The 20,300-nt window shown below is 43.8% G+C and overlaps 1 long non-coding RNA gene across 2 annotated transcripts in view; it reads left to right on the top strand.

Annotated features, from left to right (window-relative positions):
• Positions 1 to 20,300, top strand: part of LOC138681943 (uncharacterized) — a 34,013-nt gene that overhangs the window by 12,577 nt on the left and 1,136 nt on the right. The gene's annotated exons all lie outside the window — the stretch shown is intronic.

Genomic DNA, 20,300 nt, shown 5'->3' with positions numbered 1-20,300 from the left:
TGCCTGGAACTATTCTAACAGTGTAATTTTACAGTATAGCTGATGGACTTCCCCTGTCCAGGAACTTTCCCTGACACTGTTTAATTTATTAGTATATAGCCCTAGACACTGGCTCAATAAGAGAGTCCCAAGAATCCCTTGCATCACTGAAACCAGTAGCAGCTTCCAGAACAGCGTGGCAGGTCTCGGGTGAACCCTTCTGTCAGGACTGCACGCAGTGTAGCAAGGCACTGTGGCATAACCTGACATTTCTTCAGCCCCAAGGTGCGGCTGAGGTTTAAGGTGCCTGCTGCTCTGCTAGAGGATGAGTACTGGCACAACCAAACCCACCAAGTGCGGTCCTGTGGTCTGCATGGCGAAGAGTGGTGCTACCTTCTCTAGTTCCCTCAGGCACTCTTCTTTCCTTTCTTCTCCATCCCAGTCCAGACCTGTCTTGCCTTCTGCTTGCTTCTCTCCTGCCCTCTGCTGAAGTAGACATAGGCCAAGGAGTGTGATCTATGCCCTGGCTTCAGGCATATTTAGGAGAAAACCTCTACTGACTTTAAGATTCTCTTTCGTGGTGACACTGAGGTCCCTGTGCACAGATACTGCCTCTGCTGGGAGATGTTGCAGGCTGGGTGGCCTGGGCTTAGAAGGGGATGACTGTCTCCTTTGAGGTGCAGAGGTGGTTAACGCTAGGTGAGGTGACATTTGCCCTGATCCGTGGGGAGCTGGGTGGCAGCACACACTTCCAGAGTGCATTCTATTCAGACAAGATCTGAGTTATTTTCTCAGGATACAGCTACTAGACACTTGGGCTCTTGGGCTCAATCCTTTCATCAGTATATTTAAGTAGCATACTATAGATTTAGAATTAGATTAATTAATCTGTTTCTCCTCAGGAACTGATGGTGTTTTGATCAGTGCTGAGCCACATTAGGTAGCAGGTCAGAGTGATTTCCTCATGACCTTTGGACTGAGGACATTGCTAGACTTTTAAGGTTATGGATTTATTAGGTGATGTTTACAGTTAAAAAGGGACTTTTTCAGAGCCTTGTCAGGCCTGGCAGAACAACTAATTTCTGAAATCTGTAAGGACAGACTCAAACAAAAAAGCCTGGATAAACCAATTGGTACAGGGAATGCTTTCCAAACTCAGGGAGACTCCTCTGAAATTCACCCCCTGCCAGACTCCTCCTTTTTAAAGAAGAGACTTCTAGCACAAATCCCTCTGCTTATTTCAGTTTATGCAGTGTGACACGAGGCAAGCAGTTTAAAGGCTGAGGCAGCTGATCCGATGTTCATAGACTGACACTGAAAAAGAAGACCCAAGTGGCTTTATTCTGAAATCATGTTCTTAACTGACTCATCAAAGTTATTTTCGTTATATTAGGTTGAAGGAATATGATGATGGCATAGTGATAAAGCCTGTTTCTCCTAGGCAGCCTACCCATGATATTTGTTTGTTGTCTTTGTAAGTACATTCTATTAATGGCATATATTTTTACTACGTAGATGATGCAATGTTAGAAGCCACTTTCCACACAGTTTATTCTAAGATTGTATGCCATAACATTGCTTATACTGATATGAATATTACTTGAGCTTACAGTGGCAGAGAGATAGCTATCTCAACAGGATAGTAAAACAGCTGATTACTTCCTCAAGCACCTCTTTAAATCAGGAATCCTCCCAATAAAATGCCTTTTAAAAATCCTTTTAATATTAGAGCACACAACAGTTAATCACCTTCAAAACCAGTAGGTACGGTGGTAAAAGAAGGAAAATGTCCTTCCTCTTTCCACTGGTACTTCATCCTTGTTTGATTTTAAAGTGCAGCTTTGGTTTAGTATTTTTAAATGCCTTCATTTAATAATGAATTCAAAGAGAATTTTTTGCAAAACTGAGTAGAAAACAAGGATGCTGAAAGCCTCCTCTCAGTCTAGACTGCAATTTTTTGTGTACGGAGGCAAACTGTTTGATGTCATTCCTGAATAATGTTGAAGAATGTTTTATCCATCAGAGTTATCCAAATACAAGCAAAGGGCAACTCCATATTTCAGTGACCTGACTGGTCCCTTTGTGGGATGGCCAGCTCCACTTAGCTGCAGATGGTCATATGTTATAAAAGTATAAGACATCACAAAACAAGGTGCTATAAGCTCTGGAATCTGTTTTTTGCAGTCTGTGCTCATATTTGCTACTGCACTTGATCTTGTCCTCACCAGAAAAGTTTCAAAAGTTTACATCAATTAATTTATGTCATCTACATAAACTAGAAGAAAATCCCTGAGGCTGACACTTTGAATCCAGTTCAAACTTGTTTAGATTAACTTCTTTTAATTAGTGACCTAAGTGAAAACAAAGCAAGGGTAAAATCACTTCCTATGCACCACTGATGGATGTGTCTTCAGTGAAGAGTTAACATGAATTATCCGTGCTTGAATTACTCTGTTTGTATTAGCTCTGTTTGCATGAAAGCAACCACACTGTGAAATAACACTTGAGTTTGTTTTGTCCACGCTATGCTTGTATGTAATACTAAGAGTTGTGGATGGGCATCCTATGGATTTCTTTACTGGAGCAAGCTGCAAAACAAAACAAAACAAAACAAAACATCCCCAGTTAATTGCTTGTAAGAAAAGGCTGACCTCTTTAGATGAGCAGAAGGCACTGAAGGACTGTATATCCTTGAAGTTTTCCCATGGAGCAAACATATGTCCCTGCTACAGGGAGATCAATTGTTTGACTGAATCCATTAGTGGGCCAGCCAGTTAGCGCTACAGGCTTCACCACACTGAAGTTAGGATCCTATGTATGAGTTAAGCTTGGGCAACATTTAAGCTAAAGTTAGCTTTGCAGAGATGCTCCTGCATTTGGGATTTGCACTCCTGCACAATAAGATGCAGATCTTCTAGTATAGCAAGACTTCTTGCATTGCTCAGATCTGCTTAGTGACAATAATATGTCAGATTCGGGATGAGCTTGCCTGGGTGCACTGTGTCTGCGCGTGCTTTTGAGGTCGGGTGTCTGCTCAGAGTGGCAGTCTGCATATTTTCCTTAGCCTTGTTCTGTGATATAACCCATTCTACCTATCCCCTGACATATGTATAAAACTTAGCAATTACATTAAAGATGTATCTTCCCTCCCCCAAAGTTAAAAAAAAAAGGAAAGAAGGTAACAGTTTGCAGGACAGGTTAGTAAGCATGGCAGTTCATCGTTGAAGGAAATTGAAAATACTAGCCAGCCTTTCCAAATAGGAGTCTATCTTTGGGAATCTAAATACATATTTGCTCACTTAAATGAATGGTCTGTGTTTTGAAGGTGCTGAGTTGATGCAAACTCTGAATGTTTTTCATCCTCAAAAGTCTGGCCAATTGCTTCCATGTCTCTATGTGCAATGTAGTCACCCAAGTTTGACAGTTTTGGCTCTAAGGTTTAGCTTGACTGAAAACAAACTGGCTTCAAAACTGTAGGGGAGGTTAGCAGCAGCTGCTCAAACCTATGTATCCAAGAAAGTAAATCTTAAAATGTCAAATGGATTTCTTCTCATGAAGTCAACCAGCAATAAACAGGAACAGAGACATACCTGGAAGGGTAAAACCAGATGATGTTTCTGAGCAACCCTGCCTGGGGTCAGGGGCTCAGGTGGACTGCCATACAGGAACCTGAAGCTTGTCATGTTCATAACAACATCTATGATTTAGATATTGCTCTCTTCAGTTCTCAGTGGAGGAGCTGTGAGCTGGCACAATGATATAACCTCTATATCATCCCTCTTCAAAATAAATGAATAATCCTGCAGGAAACAAGAGCTGCCCGGGCTGTGGCAGACTAGTAGAGAACTGCTGTAAGATGTTTGCAGTGCTTTGTGCATCTGCAGATAAAGCGAAGTTCAAGGTAGAAAGATAAAGGTAGTTAGCAAGCTTTCCAATTGAATTTGGTACTGCTGAAACTCAAAAGCTGAGAGCTGAATTAGTGAACCTTTTGGATTTAAGTATTTGAAATTCTAGCATAAAATTATCTTTCAGTAATGGAAAAAATAGAAATTAATATTGGAATGATTCCGCATTCAAGAAGTGCAAATCTGTCTTCAAGTTCATTTAGCAAAGTGACATTTAAATTACTATGAAGTATTGTGTGCGCTATATGTTATTTGTAATTTCATAAAATGTTGGGATGAGATTGTCCTGGGATCAGCATGTGATTAAACTGATTATATACCTTATATACATGGTATGTTTCTTATTCAGTCACAATCAAAATACAATCTACTTTTATTAATATAATAATTTAGATGTCATAAATGAAATCTCAGCTAAATATTTTTTAATTTCTATTCACAGCCTTTTACACTCTATTAACAAACTCATTCCTCTCACCTAAAAAAAAGATTCTACTTTTCCCATCACCACGATGGCTGACATCTGCTAGGGTGACCCCTTGCCCCTAGCAGCAAAGCACTGCTACGTAGAAATGGACAACAGACAGATGCTCTTCTCCTGATTCTAAAGAACTTTAAAAATATGGATGGGCGCAGAAGAGGGCACCAAATACTAACCATCACAGCAGACACTGTTTTTCTCTCCTTAACACCCATGCTGAGTATTTTTTCTTTTCCTCACTCCCAGCCCCTGTGTATGCATACGTGTCTTAATACTCAAAATAAGTCTTTCTGATTCCAGAAACACTTACATCCAGTTTCCTTCAGGCCTGTTGATCTTCCTTTTCTTCTGTGAAAATAAGGGTGTGAGTAGCAAACAATGAAAGAATATGCTACCGTAACCCACGCTGGCACTCCGTGTCTCTCCTGACTGGCATCTTTAAGGTCAGGCAGCAGAGGTTACAGTCGCTGAGACCAGAAGCCCATGTTTCAGTTCCTGCTACACTTGCTGACCCCACCCTGGGTGTTATACAAAGAGGACTTTTAGTATAGTGTGAAGACTGTATGGTTAAAAATTTAAAAGGTTAAAAAAACCCTTAGGAAATTCCAAAATTAAGATTTCTGGTGTGATATGTTAATGGGACTATATTGCACTAGCGCCTTCTGCGGTTTTTACTGCTTTTATAGTTACAGCTTATTACCTGTCACACATGCATTCTGACCCAGTTCTTCAAAGTCAATTGAAGTCAAAATAGTCAAGGTTTCATCACAGCAATCCAGGAATAATTGAAGAATTACACACTGATGATAAGGTGCAGTGTCAGGGCAGAAGAGAGAAATGATGACTTTACCCAGTCATGGGATTCCTGTTGTCCCTGGACCCCAGAATCAGACCCCTCCATCATTGTTCTGTTTTCCTGGCCCTGTATATGTTGGTTGCACTTTTTTGTACGTTGTGGCTGAATATCTATAGTCTGGTCCATACATAACTCCATTGGAAAAAAGGAGTCCCAAATTAGAATCCCTCTGGACTTGGGCAAGTGTAGTTTTCTTCTGGATTAGTAGAGCACTGAACTATGTGGGAACTAACTGCCTAGCTTGTGATGTATGAGCTCTCGAGCAAAGCTCTCGAGCAGGTGCAGAAGAATGCTTTGTTCTGGTGTCTAGGAAACTTCATGGCTGAAAGCAAAGGCAATGGTACATGTTGGATATATGAAAGGCAGTTATGCAGTGCACATTCAGAGACTCGAGAAACAAGCAGATTTTGGTGTGAAAAAACTGAAAAAGTTATGAATCTGAATAAAAAAATAAATGGTATTATGGGAATACAGATAACTTTACTGACAGTGGAATATTCTGGATATACAATATGTGGAATGATTTATTTTTATCTATTTGTCTGTCATTGTATCTGTCTAATAATACATGTGCCCAATGAGACATGAAAAAAATGTATTCACACATTTCCATACATGGGATAGAAATCCGTACAATAGCCTTTCATCAGATCTGCGTGTTGTTATGGTTATGCATACTTATAACTCAAGCTTTGGAAAAGCTTGGGAAACAACGTGGGTACTAGTAGCTCCAAGTCAGGGTTTCTAAAAATCTAGAAAGGTACATAACATAGACTCCTCTGTAGACTAACAGTGATGCTCAGAGACCAGTGATGCTAAAAACTTCAATAAGAAGTAGCTGTCTGTGTGTGTTAATTCCAGGTACTCCTCTATTAGGTCACTGAGGGATTTCTTGGGGTCTGTTCCAGGTTTGAGAAGGGAAAGGAGTCTTGGACAATAGTTGTGCATGCATCACAGATCAGGGAAAGCTGAGTGCCACTGAAACATATTTTGACTTCTACTGAAAAAATAATTCTTTCAGACTGCAGTTTGACTGTATCTTTTTGCTGCTCTCTTCTGGTTCCTGTCTTGATTCCTGTATTGCAACTGATACAAAGTGCTTGTTTCCATTTTCCTGGATCTTCACTGTCCATTCCTACTTGACCTATGAGCACTGCATCTAATTGTCCCATGAAACCACAGTTACTGCCCACTTACCACACTTCCAAATAAGCACTTTCACCCTTTTGCTCAAGCCTTCTCTTGGGAGGAACTCTCAGCAGATGTCTGTAAACTTACCTCATTCCCCACTTTGAAATCATCATGATGCCTGCGACACACATAACAGTAATCAGGCAACTGGCTCCTGACCACAATGCTGAAAAACGTCAGCTCGCTCTTTCTTTGTGTTTCCCTATCAATGTCCGTGTTCCCACTGATGTCTCTAGTTTCATGCTTAAACTGTCTCCTCTTTTAGGCAAGAGCATCTTTTGTGATTTGCTGGTGCAGCAGCTCACCTCGCAGTATAATGTGGGCTCCGGGTGAGAGTATATGACAACACACCAGGGCTGGATGATCTTAGGCAATCGCTGTACTCCTCTGTGCAGGAGGACTGTCTGCCGATTCCTGTACTGGATCTCCAGGCCGCTGGCGGAGGAGGAGAGGGCTAGTTCAGGTGGCCCTTCTGACCCAAACTGCTGCACAAAGAATTCTCTGGAGCAGATGGAAGTGAAGGCTGAGTAGGGTCAGGTCCCACTTTCTCGCTATTATAATGGCCCTTTGGTTTGCAAGAAAAGTTAAAGCTGCCCTCCACAGCCTTTATTTGGAAGCTGCTGCCTGGCGATCTGCCCCATCTGCTTCATCTAGGCAGTGAATCAAGCCTGTTGTACTTAAACCATTGACCCCTACTCTGAAAAATACCAGAGAAGAATAGACTTTAACTAAATCTTTCAGTATCACCCTCTCCCCTTATTCTTCTTCTTCCCTCCCATTGTTTTGAAGCCAAGTCACTTTTTGTTTGCTGGAGGAAGATTAAACAAAGGAACCCACCGCCGGCGCCGGGGTTTTTTGACGCACGTGTTGGCTGTATCACTCGGGCAGCCTTCCAGCAGGTATGCCCGTACAGCTGCAGAGCCATTCACTGCCGAGCTGTAAAACTGCTGGCAGGTCTCACCATCTGTGAGGAAGACTGTGTGAGAACTTCCCTCCTTACTGGATGGCTTTCAAGACAAATGTCACCGCTGACCCCATTAAGATAGCCAACGTTCAAGAAACAGCATAAGGCGTTGCAAGGCTGTTCTATTTTCTGTCCTGGTTGAGTCATGCAGTTTTGTAGATGTTCCCGCATCAGAAATACTTGAATACTTGTGATATTTTAACACCGTGAAACACTGAATAATTGTGAGACTCTTCCCATCGAGTGTCTGAGGCATTGTGGCAAAGATTAGTGTGGGAAATCGGGGAATTTTTAAGCTACGCAGCTACCATTACAGGAAAGAAAATGGGAGGGGAAATAAAAGCAAAGCCAACCCAAGAGCTAGCACTCAGAATCTTGTTTGGTAGCCTGGCACAGTCTCTGGAGAGATAACAGTGTCCTCTGTACCTAGTCCATCACCCACAAATTTTGGTCTTGCTGTTCACAAAATCAAAATGCTTTCTTCCCCAAAGCCCTTGCCAACAACTCCCCCATCCAACAGTGTATGAATTTAAATTCTAGCTGATTCTGAAAGACATTGAATTAAAAGTCATTTGAAATGACATCTGACTGTTGCAGTGCAAGCAACTGTAGCTAAGCCCAGGGCCTCCCTACAAATTATTGTTTCAGGTATCTCATAGTCATATAGAGCAAAAAGATGTCTTTCTTCTCCGTCTGTTCAGTATTCAGGTTACATAGCTAGCCAAACATTGTTACCCAAACATCTTTGCTTTCATGGGAAAAAGTACATTTAAGTATGAAAAGCCAAGTCATTTTATCCAAAGAGACAAGTTGTCTTCTCTGTTCTTTTCCTTAACCAGTATAAGTTTCATTTGCAGCCATAATAGATGCAGACAAGGGGAAATAACCACTAGGCTCCTAGTTCAAAGGCCACAGACATCAGTGAGACATCTTTCCTTGCCTTCAGTGGATCTTGGATCATATCCCAAAAGCTGACCTCTGACTTGACAAAGATAGTTACTAGACTTTTGTTCAGTTCAGTGATGCTTAATGAACATGTCTAAAGCATGTTTGAACAGTCCTAGGATCTTGTGAGCAGGAAATACACTGAGCAGTAACATGATTTAAAGGGATAAAAGTTATCTGGCATTTTTTAAAGATTAGCTCACACCATCCAAACTTTTTAATCCAGATGCAGCTAGCTGTTACGGTTGTGTTAGCCATCTGGTACTATAGTCTTTGGCTGAAAACAGAAGCAATACGTATCACCACTGGTTTTTGTTTCCAGGAAAAAGGAACGCTGTTTTTATGATCATCCATTCATTTGGTATCAAGCACATTTCACACATGAGTTAACTGGAGACCTGCAGTTGATATATTCTGTGGTAAGAAGAAGGGCTTTGTATGGCTGATGGTAGAAGCAGAGATGCAGAGGGAAAGGCTGCAGTTTCATTGTAACTGAATATAATATCACTGGGTTTTTTTAGCTTTCCCTTCATAAAAAGATTCTTTATTCAGTGACGCATTGTCTCATATAACAAAAGGGTTTGTAGTACTTTCTGGTTTTGCAGTTCAAAGCAGATAACATCTTCAGCCATATTTTGCTAAGCATAAAAACATTTGTAATTGCTTTCCAGTAACCTGCCCAGCAAACTACCAGTAACTTTTTTTTGTGTATTTACACACTTGAAAACAACATTTTATTTTGTTCAAGTAACAGATGCATGCAAAAAAATTACTAGCAATAGAGAGCAGAAAGGAAACCATGAAGGCAAAGGACATGGTGGCTGCTTAAAAATGGTATTCGTGGTACACAGCAGCACCAAATGGCATCACCCAAGGGAACTTCCTGGCTTCTCATTGCAAGGGGGTTGGAGTAGATGACCTTTAAGGGACCATTCCAACCCAAACCATTCTATGATTCTGTGATTCTCTCCAGGGAGACACAAAGTCTTTTCGAGAAGAAAAGAAGTGCTGCTGCCACAGCATGCAGTAAGGGACACCAAAGTCTCCTCTATCTTCTGTGTCCTGGAGATAGGAGTAGAGTTAGAGCAGGTCTGTAACCTCAGGTTTCTCTGTGTCTCCTGCAAAAAAACTAGGACCCAAAAGGATGGAAGAAGACAGCAAATCCTGGGTTCATAGTTTGTGGCTTTGTTTGACCGATGCGCAGAGTTAGGAGGTGATACAGCCTAATGAGTCTGCTCAGCTAATGCCTGCCTGGCAGCAGTTGCATCAGCTTTTTGGAGGATAGAGTCCAGCTCCCTCACAGGTTGCCGTTTGTCCTGGTTTAGGCTGGGCTAAAGTTAATTTTCTTTCTAGTAGCTGGTATAGTGTTATGTTTTGGATTTAGTATGAGAAGAATGTTGATAACACACTGATGTTTTTAGTTGTTGCTACGTAGTGTTTATACTAAGCCAGCAAGAAGGCTGGAGGGGCACAAGAAGTTGGGAGGGGACACAGCCAGGACAGCTGACCCAAACTGGCCAAAGGGGTATTCCACACCATGTGTCATCATGCCCAGTATATAAACTGGGTGGGGTTGGTCGGGAGCGGGGGTGCAGATCGCTGCTTGGGGACTAGCTGGGCATTGGTCAGTGAGTGGTGAGCAATTGCTTTGTGGATCACTTGTTTTGTATATTCCAGTTCTTTTACTATTATTATTGTCATTATTGTTTTATTATTATAATATTATTACTATTATTGTTATTGCCATTATCATTATTATTATTTTCTTTCTTTCTGTCCTATTAAACTGTCTTTATCTCAGCCCACGAGTTTTACTTTTTTCCCAGTTCTCTCTTCCATCCCACTGGCTATGGGGGGAGTGAGCAACCGGCTGCGTGGTGCTTAGTTGCTGGCTGGGGTTAAACCACACCATTAAAAATGCCCCCACTCTATTTCAATGAAACAAACCTGTATTTCTGTCAGGTTGGCGTGTGGGTCCCTTCTCCGCTCCCAGTTATGTCCAAGCTGACTGGCAGTGCTCTCTGTTGAGAGACTCACTGCTACGGCTCGGCTCCCAAAAAGCTGACTAGTGTGGAGGTTTTCCCTGTGCCATGCCTTCTGTATCAGCATAAGAAATTTCACACCCTCAAGGGCCCCTGTCAGCACTTACCGCCTGACAATTTTACTCCAGGGCTATCGGTGGCCAGGAGATGCTTAGGAGGGCCACATGGCCTTTTCCTGAGCTGTCACTCAGCTAAGGATGATCCTGCATCTCACAGTGTTCAAACACCCATCTTTACGTTATGCATGTCATCCAGCTATTGTGTATCTTAGGTACCTGTCATCTCAGTATCTAAATCCCAAAGGAACAACTTAAGCAACTGAGGGGAAGCTGGAACTGGGGGCAGATTTCAGTGGAAGCTACTCATCTAACCCGCCGATGTGTCTGAAGCACCTCCACTGAGGTATATATATCTAAGCACTTGAATAGCTTAAAGGATCTGGGCTTAAGTGCTGATGTGACTGTTGAAAATGGCTCCTACGTCACTTACGCTTTATTGAAAAAAATTAAGTGTTAAATACAGAGAAGCTTCAGAAATGCTGCAAATATATATATAGCTGCCCAGGCTTCTCTGAGCAACAGCAAATTATACCTGCTAGTATAGCTCTCACATGTCTGTAAGAATGAACAGATCAAGAGGCCCAATAATCCAGATTCCTAAAACCGCACTGCAAAAATATTCTAAGCGATAGGAGCTAACATTATGACAATGGGAATTTACTCTTTGGATTAGAAGAGTCCACCACATTGCAGGTAGATTAGCGGGCCCTGTCCATTAAGATCTAATAGGACATACTGTTTCTTAATAGGTCAAACTTTATAAATCTGGTCTTCAAAATGGTCTTGGGAAGTGTTCTGTGTGGGCAAGCTCTGCTGCGGTTGAAATGCAGGGCTATGCCTGCGCTTCTCGGAAACGGCGAGCTGCGGCACAGAGAAGGGGAAGCTCTGCCTTTTGCCATTTGCCTGCTGCCTGCTCACGGTCCAGCTGACTGCCGCGCAGGCAGGCTCTCCGGCACACCCGGGCATCCCCAGGAATATGGCTTTCCATATGATCTGAAGCACCACGCAGCAGCCATGCCTGCAAGCCTACAGTTGGCGCAGCGGGCAAGGCTGATCTCGAGGACAGACTTTGGCAGGCAGGAGAGACATCCCCTCGAGGGAAACTCCGTGTGTTTCATTGAGAAGGGAGCTGGCAAACGCGCCTTTTACATGATCCCGCCATTGCCATTTACAGTTTGTGAGCACTGAGGGTCAGATTGCCTGCCTGTGGTGTACCTGCAGTTGTAAAACATCAGATCTTCTTTGTTATTTTCCTGTCTGTGTCTATATTTGTGCTGCGTGAATCCACTGTTTGTGCCTGAAGAAGAACCCTTGCTAGCAGTATCAGGATTGAAAGGAGTCCCCAGTCTGTCCTCCGGCTGACGGAGCTGGAAACCTCTACTCACAACTGCCTCTGTTTTGCACTCAAGTGAAGCAGCAGCTAAATGTTGTGCCTCATCCTCAAAGTGCCTGGCAGTTTTGCTAGCTCTGGAAACAGCATCACTGATAATTAAAAAAGGAAGAATGGAGGGAAGAAAAGAATGAGCGAATGAAATGAGCAATGTCCAAAGCAAGTAAGGAAAGTAATGGCATAAGGGGAGGCAGCGGGCGAGCTCCCCTGCCCTGCTCTGCTCAGGGCCTCATCCATCCTCCCAGCACCATGGATTGACGTGGCAATGTGATGGGGAGACAGCCACGTTTCGGGGCTAATATACGTCCTCCATCCTCCCCATCACAGCTGCATCTGGCTCTGTGGTGGGTTATCCTCTCTCTCCAAATGTTCGAGTCATTATCAGTTTGACAAATCCAATATATATAGAAAGATCTCCAGGCAAAATCTGTATTTCCAGAAAACGAGATTCCTATACCATCTGCAGCTAATTGTTTCATACCATATTCGTCTCAGTCCTGCTGAGCCCACTCTAGGCCTGCTGAGCCCATCACTTACCCTGGTTTTACACTGGAGGAGCTCCACTGTCTTCAGCGGATTAATGCGATTAACACTTTTGTGTGCGAGAGCAGAATCCAGGGATGAAGGAGCATCCACCGCCCTCGTCATCACCTTAACACTGAAGGGCATGCGCTTTGGTGGCGAGCGATGAGTCCGGTTTTCAGGGGAGAGAGAGGGGAGGCAGCCAGCCAAAACTCAGGTTGTGGTGAGAAAGGGAAAGAGGTGTCACTGCCTCTGAAATCAGATCCAAACCACGGGGCAGGGAGATGCCCGCTGCAAAGGGCTATGGCAATGGCCCCGTGCTCCCCTCTCGCCTAGGGTGATTGGCAGCATTTCCCCTCATTCAAAATTAGAGAAAACAACAGAGCTCAGCAGTAATCTCGATTCTAGAGCCTTGTTGAAACTCTAGACACACATATCTGACAGATACAACAGAGATTAATGAGCCATGACCAGAAGTTTGATTTTTCTGTCAAGTGCTCCCATCCGTTTTTAATAAACAGGGGAACAACATAAACTCCAGCGCCTGCTCTCCGCTGTTTAAACTGGGCAGGTTGCTTTTGGTACCATGTGTGTCTAAGCTGAGTTATGACTCCAAACCACTGAAAAATGCAGGGATTTTGTTGGGTATTTTTTTCCCCTGTTGGCCCTTTTGTGGCTACTCTTGTGACGAGCTTTGCTCCTTGTGTATTGTTTCTTTTCTCCTCAGCATGGACTGTCTGGTGTTTTACCACTGGAAACTGTCAAATGTAATATCATGTTTACAGCTAAATGAGTTCAATTTAGTGTCATTGGTGTATTATCTGGAGCACATAAGTGCCTAAAAAGCCCACTGCTTTGTTTTAAACAGCACTCCACTTTATTTTTTTATGGGGTTTTGGAACATGGCTTCCTCGTCCCTTCCAAGTGCAACGAGCTGAGCCAGCTAGAGCAGAGCCTGAGGAACGTGTCATAGTCTCTTCATGCTTCTGGTTACTTACATTACGATCAGGCATTGCTCTCATAAAATAATAATCAGTACATAGACATCTGAATTTGTCAGGAATTCGTGGTAAAGCAGTCCCTAAGGATTTTATGCCACAGAAATGTGTTTGAGAATTCCTCTATTTTTATTTCTCACAAAGCGTGATAGAAGCCAGAAACAAAACAAAAGACTATCAGAGGATAGCTTATACCCTGAGGTATTTATGGGAGGGGAAAAAAGAAAGCGAGAGAACGGTGCCATAAATCTAACTGGCCACAGAATGTCACTCTTGCTCCATGCAAATAAAGCTGAAAGGAAATTTACCTGGTAATATAAAACCTGAGTCTTAAGGAAGGCAGCTCAGGGAAGCTCTTGCCCGTAGAGAGATGAAGTACGGCTGTACAGGCACGTACAGACACCCACTCCCACAGGGAAGCAAATGACATGCCTGAAAAAAAATGCCTTTGCAAACTGCCAGAGCTCTGATCTAGGTCTGCATCCGAAGTCGAACCCTGCAGATGACTCTTCTCCGGAAGGGTTTCACCAATGGCTTTGGGCTGGGGGGCTTTGAGGGAGAAAACCCTGGCTCCTAATAACCCTTCCCACACTGAGACAGGCATGCACAGGCAATCCCAGCCTGTGCTTAGGGCACTTCAGTCTCCCTGCTGAAAACACCTGATTTTCAGTAGGATTCTGGCTGTGAGTGAGGTCCTTTCTGAGGTGCGGGATCAGGGCCACAGAGAAACAGGCTAGGCTATATTATTTCAAACAAAAGCTGCTCTTAAATAGAAAGCACTCTCAGTTTCAAAACATGAAATAAAAGCTGCCCTGAAATTGAAATTGTCCTTGACTTGATGCCGCCTACAACTGAAATTGCCACTAAATTTAACAGACCGATGCTTAGCATTTAATTGCCCCTGAAAAGAAGTCACCGTCAGGAAGGCACAGTATCAAGAAACAAATCCTTTGTTTTTTAATCAGGGCTTCATTTCAAGTAGCAGGTACCTGCTTCTCCAAGCTGTGACCTTGACCAGACTGGGACGCAGAGGTCACCCCCCGTGCAAGGGAGGGATCCCACGACGGTGCCACCTCTACGTAGAGGGGCAAAGCACCAGCTGCAGGGCACCTCCACATTTCTCCTTTGGGAAAAAAGCTTTCCCTGGGGTCCAAAATGAGGCTGGGGAAGCAGAGCAGGGATTATCTGCTGGCCCCTGGGGTGGAGAGGTCTGGGGCTGAAGGACTGAGATCCCCCCCCCTTCCGACTTGGTGAAGCTTCTCTGGAGAAGATACTAAAGCTTGCGTGATCTGTCGGTGGTCTGCTGAAAACACATTTTTACAGAGCAGCAGAGGTAAAAGAAAATGGTTTCCTGCTCTTATCATATTTTGCATAACTGCAAGAACTTTTCCTGTTTCAGGTTGGCCCCAAAACTGCAAATCTTGAAAAAAAAAATAAAAAAGAATATAAAGAATAAAATACAAAAATTTAGTTCAGATCAAAAAGAAGTTAGTTCTGAAATGTTGGTCTTTGGTAAGCTTTGAAGTGTTTTGACTTAAGGGATTTTTTTTCTGATGTTTTTGGTGTAAATTTACTTAGATTTCAAAACGGAAGCTTACTTTCAGTCTAAAAATTACATCCTTTCTTTTCAAAGTATAGCAAGAGGATATTTTGATCATTTTTAAAAACATTTTCCAATTGTATTTGAATATGGCATATTCATTAAAAAAACCCCTCTCCTCCCTAAGGCTTTGATTTTGACAAATCTACATTTTCCAGCAAAAAACATTTCCCAGAACACTTCCCAATTTTCTCTAATATTTACATCTGTTCTTCTCTGAGAACATGTCACAGCTGTAGATCAACAGGAATCACACAGAACACGGTTGATTTATGGTCAAAGTAATATTTCTAAATCAACTTGCATTTAAGAGTAGTGAATAGTACATGTCCATATACCAGCAATGTATCATAAAGATTTTGTACTGCTTTTATATTTTTTACATTTCTTTTGCATAATTATACACGATTCATGTGTAATTGTAATTTTTACAATTATTTTACATAATTATATGTTATTAGAGCTGAAATTTGGGCAGAGTTAAAGACTGCGAGCCAGATCCTCAATGTTTCAGGCACCCACCCTGATGGCATCATCTGTCTCCGGAGCTGGGTAAATTAGACCAAAAGGGACTACTGTCCTCCGAAATTAGGACAACCCCATAGTGATACATGACTGCAAAGTGGCAAGGAAAAGGAAAACTGTTTCTCTCTGCCACTTTTATCCTTAGCTGCAGCTTTGACCTTGTATTGTGTGATCCTGGTTAGACATGGAGCTCCCAGGGAGTCGTAAGGAAATTCGTGGGAAGCTGCGCACCGGTCTCCTGCGTCTGTCCCCGCTCTGCCTTCCTCTCCGGCCCCCAAACCACAGGCTCTTGAATGCAAGGCAAACCTACCGAGGGGCTTCCGTTTAGTCCCAGAATATTGATTCCTCTGGAAAAAAAATGAAATTTTCCATGCGCTTGGTAAATAAGGGGAGGAAGGGTCCTGCACGCAGCAGCCATGGGGCATTTTCTTCACCTTCACCAGGCGGCTCAGGCATTTTCTTCATAAAAGTGGTTGCTTAGTGGGACACACTACCCTCTGTGAAGGTGAACATTAATAACAAGTTTAGCTCCTGGGCTCCACCAGCGCCCGCTTTTTGGCTGGCTTTCTGCTCCTCAGAGCCCGGGAAGGCCTCTGTCGGCTGAGGCTCGCAGGGTGGGTGCATGCCTTGCTTCCCCAGCTGGATTATCCCTCATCCCCTCTGCATTTTAAGAGATTTGGTGGGCCCGTTAACAGCTTCTACCTGTTTTAAGACCTGTGACAGGAGGCTGAATGGCTCGCTTCATGCGGCCCCATTCGCCCGCCGCTCCTGCTAGTGGTGTTGACATGATTTATGTAAATCATAAAATGTGGCGGGGTGACCTCACGAGTGTCCAGCTCTCCTCACGCACGTCTCCGGGCAGAAGGGCTAGTATTTATAAACAGTGGTATATTCACGTCTCAGTAACCTGCTTTATTTACACTGCTCGCGCAGGGCCGCTACCGCACAAATGAAATATTATTCCCCGCCATGTGCGTTTCGTTTTTCTGTCGGCTGTGTGTTTTCTTTCATGCGTTGCCCTCGCTGTCGGTGAGCTTGTCGGCAGCTCTCCCCAGCACGGGGCTGGGGAGAGGGGAAGGGGGAGAGTTACATTCGCTGCCATTTTCAGGACAGCGTGGTGACAAATGAGCACGGGACCCCCGGCCAGCAGACTAGCCAAACCTGCGCTGGGGCTGCAAGCTCTGCCCTGGTTTCCGCGGGCTGGGGGGGAGCGATCCGGTCCCCCCCCCACGTTAACAACCGGTTGGGCTGCTGCGACACAGCCCTTCATCACAGCCGAAACCCCTGCCTTTGCTTATGGTGCTCCAGCCCGTCGCATCCTCCTCTAGCTGTGCCACTGCGGGTGGGATGCTAGCTCCTGGGAGATCTCGATCTTGGCAGTGCTTTGATGAGGGCAGCCGAGAGTTAGTCGAGCCATAATCAAGCTTCTCAGGCATCTGGATATGGCTGAACCAGCTGGAATTTTCTAGCAAAGTCATCTTTTCGCAGTCATTTTTAAGGAGATCTTTTTACTACAGCCTCCAAAGAGCTCATTTCTGGCTCATGAATTAAGAGAAAAATGTCTTCTCTCCCAAAATAATCACAGTAATGAACTCAACAATAAACGCTGCTTATCACCCTTCTGGTTTTTGGTTTTGGTTTTTTTTCATATTTTCTTTTTCACTAATTAAAAAAAGGGAAGGGAGGTTTAATGCTTTTTAAAATACCTTGTTTAAAGTTGTGTCTGGTTCATTATCTCCCCAGCTTCTGCTGCTTTGAAAATGTCTTCTTTTTTTTTTTTTTTTAATTTTCTCATCAAGATGTTTATGGTAAATATTAACTTATGAACAAGTCAAGAAAATCAATAGCTGGAACTCCGTCAATCTTGAAAGACTGTGCGCATTTCAAAATGAACTCCACGGCCTGAAGCTCCGGAGGAGAAAGAGCTCTCTATTGCCTTTACTGATGGAAAGGGAAAAGTATCTCATAAAAAAGCTCCGTTTCTGTAAACTGCATACGCATGACTCCTCTAGCAGCACTTGAATGACATCTAAATCATGGGGCCCCAGTGTGCTCACTGGCTTCTGGATTCGGATGCACCTTCTGGCCACATCCTGGCCCTGTGCAGGGATGGGACCTGTGTCTAAAATGGATCCTCCTTCTCCTGTCCCGTACCATGGTTTCCACGGAAAAAACCACCCGTGTCTGGACAGGGAGGGGACAGTCGGCGCTGTGAAACATGATGGAGGCAGGGAACATCTCTCCGGTGTTTGTTAGAAACCAGAGCAGGGGCAGAGCTAAGGAAGGATCAGGATTTGGGCAATCACTTATTTGCTGGGTACCCCAGGAAAGTTTAGCTGCCAGCCTGGGGTCGCAGGCTGTGGGATGGGGGAGCAGCTCCACTGGGGCTGTCAGGCACATCTGGAAGCAAACATTTGGCTTGTGGCTGCATCCCATGCGTCAGGTTTGGTGTGTGTCTGGAAAAGTGTGCTGCAAGGACCATCACCCTCGGGACTGGGGTGGGGAGAGTGGGAAGAGCCAGAAGACTGAAAAAACTTGCTAAGGGAAAGTACTTTTCTCTTTATGTGCTTGCATATCCTTTTACCTGGCCTCCCAGGTTCACAGCTGCATTTGCTTTCCCCTCATAAAGGTTTCCTTCTTTTTTTGCTGTTATTCCCAGAATGCGATGGAGGAATTTCTGTTTGTTAAAGGCATTCGGCAAGGCTGTGGCAAGCCTCCCTGGTTTGCTGGTTGGGATCACAAGGCAGTTTAGTTATTTGTCAAAATGCACTTGTTGAAACCTGGGCCCTTTTGCGTTTCCCCTCTTTCAGAAGGCTTTTAGGAAGGGTCAGATTCTGCCCACCCTCCTTCATAGCAAATAGCACTTTTTTCCCTAGCAGCAGCAGGATTGCCTAGGCATAGCCTGTGTAAATAGAGGTAGCAGAATCTGGCTTCAGGAAATTTTCAATATTCTTGAAGTATATAATAAATTATTTCAGAAATCTAAATGACGCTGAAATGAAAAATTGTCCTGTTGAACCAAAGGGAAATTTGGCTGGGGAACCCCCACATTTAGTATTTGATATTTTGAAAAATATCAATATTCTCTTCAGTTTCTAGTTGAGGAACTGAGACCACATTGTAATTCCTACAAGATGGATTTCCTGCTCTCACTCAAGGGGTTTTCCCCATAAAGTTTGGTAGGAAGTGTGTTGAGCCTCATTAACTCTCATCTTGTTGCTGAAACAGTGCTGGAAACTGTTGGAGCTGTGTATTAGGCAAAGCTACCTTGGCTGTGTGGACAGCAGTGAGGAGCTGCTGCGAGGTGAGGTGAACCATGGTGTGGTGAAAAGCAAAAGCAAATCAAATAGGATTGCAGAAGGAAGTTTGTCTCCGGCAACACATACTGTATCCCATCGTTCCTATGTGTCAGTACCTAAAGTCAGGTTTCCTTTCCAAAATCAGACAGGACTGAGTTGGGAACTAAGGAGACCATTTCAGAGAGCTATCCATTGAGATAGCTCCACCTTTATTCCTGTTATATTTAATTGACTGTCCACAAAATCTCCATAATGTCTCTATAGACCTCAGAAAAAAAATTTTGCTTTTGCTTTCTCCATCATCTGTTTTACCCTGGCTTCTGTAGAGCTGCTTCTCATTTACAGAGGGGTGCAAGAGAGACTTTGCATCTGATTTTTTATACACTGTACGTAGTCTTCCTTTATGCCTACCCCAGTCTAGCTCTCCGTGAAACAATTAGAAAGTTGTCTTGAGGATCTGGCTCTGAAAACACCTCCTAAAGAGAAGACAACAGGAGCCAGCAGTGCTGAGGATACTGCGTCTCACAGGACTAGACTGCGATCTTGCGCACATTCTGTCTATTTTATTCCCTGGCTCAGGGTTGGGATAGCCCACATACGTGACTCCAGATGCTAGCAATATAGAGTAAACTGAAAGCAGAGTTGGGCCAAAATGTTCTCTTTGGACTTCTTTGGGAGTACGGGAAAGTACAGTTTGAGATTCAGGATGTAAACTTTCCCAATGGAAAGACTGATACAGTCAGTGTGATTTCTAGGCGGAGGCAGAAGGCTGGGGAAAACCTGTTCCCCTCCAGCGTATCTGCGGCATGATGCAAGCAGCCACACTTTCTAACCTGGCATCAGAAATTCTGCCTAGGATGCCGTGTACGTTACATCGCTGAAAGGAGAATAACACGGTATTGATGTCCAACTATGTGGGCCTTAACCTTTTAGCCCCGAGGGACCGCTGGGAGTTTTGTCTGAAAAGCGCCCGTAGGGTCAGGGCACAAATTTGCAGGTGCAAAATAGCATTTGCAACTACAGATCACAAAGGTGCAAATGTCATGTTCTGGTTTTTTGCTCTGCCATCCGCCAGGCTGCAGGCAGAAAGCCGGGTGCTGCGCAGAGCTCCGGGAAAACCTGTGATCCTAATTGTTTAATAACATTCCAGTCAAAGGATGTATGTCCTCCTGCTTCTGTGGTGTGCATTTTCATTTTCTGGCTGGGCTCGGACACCGCCTCTTTCTGACAGTTTCTCAAGTCACGACCTTCAGAGTCTGCATGTGGCTTCTCCTTCTTTCTGCATCCAGCCTAGAGATTTTACAAACCTCCCACCGAGAGGGACGGATTATTTTAGATTGCACTGACACCTGCGTTCTTTTACCTTTCTGTGTTCCCAAAGAGCTGTAATATTTACCAACAAGAATCGCTTCTCAATCTAATCCAGTTCACATGAATATCACATGAGGCTACCTCCTGCAAGAGGCAGCCTTAAGATGTAATGCATGTTTTTGTGCTTACCATCTTCCTTCCCTTGTCCTTATTTTGCCTTCAAGGGGGCTGCC

This window comes from Haliaeetus albicilla, chromosome 25 (genome assembly GCF_947461875.1).
Source record: "Haliaeetus albicilla chromosome 25, bHalAlb1.1, whole genome shotgun sequence".
NCBI lineage: Eukaryota > Metazoa > Chordata > Aves > Accipitriformes > Accipitridae > Haliaeetus > Haliaeetus albicilla.
The sequence above is the reverse complement of the archived record's forward strand: the minus strand, read 5'-3'. Positions and strand labels throughout refer to the sequence as shown.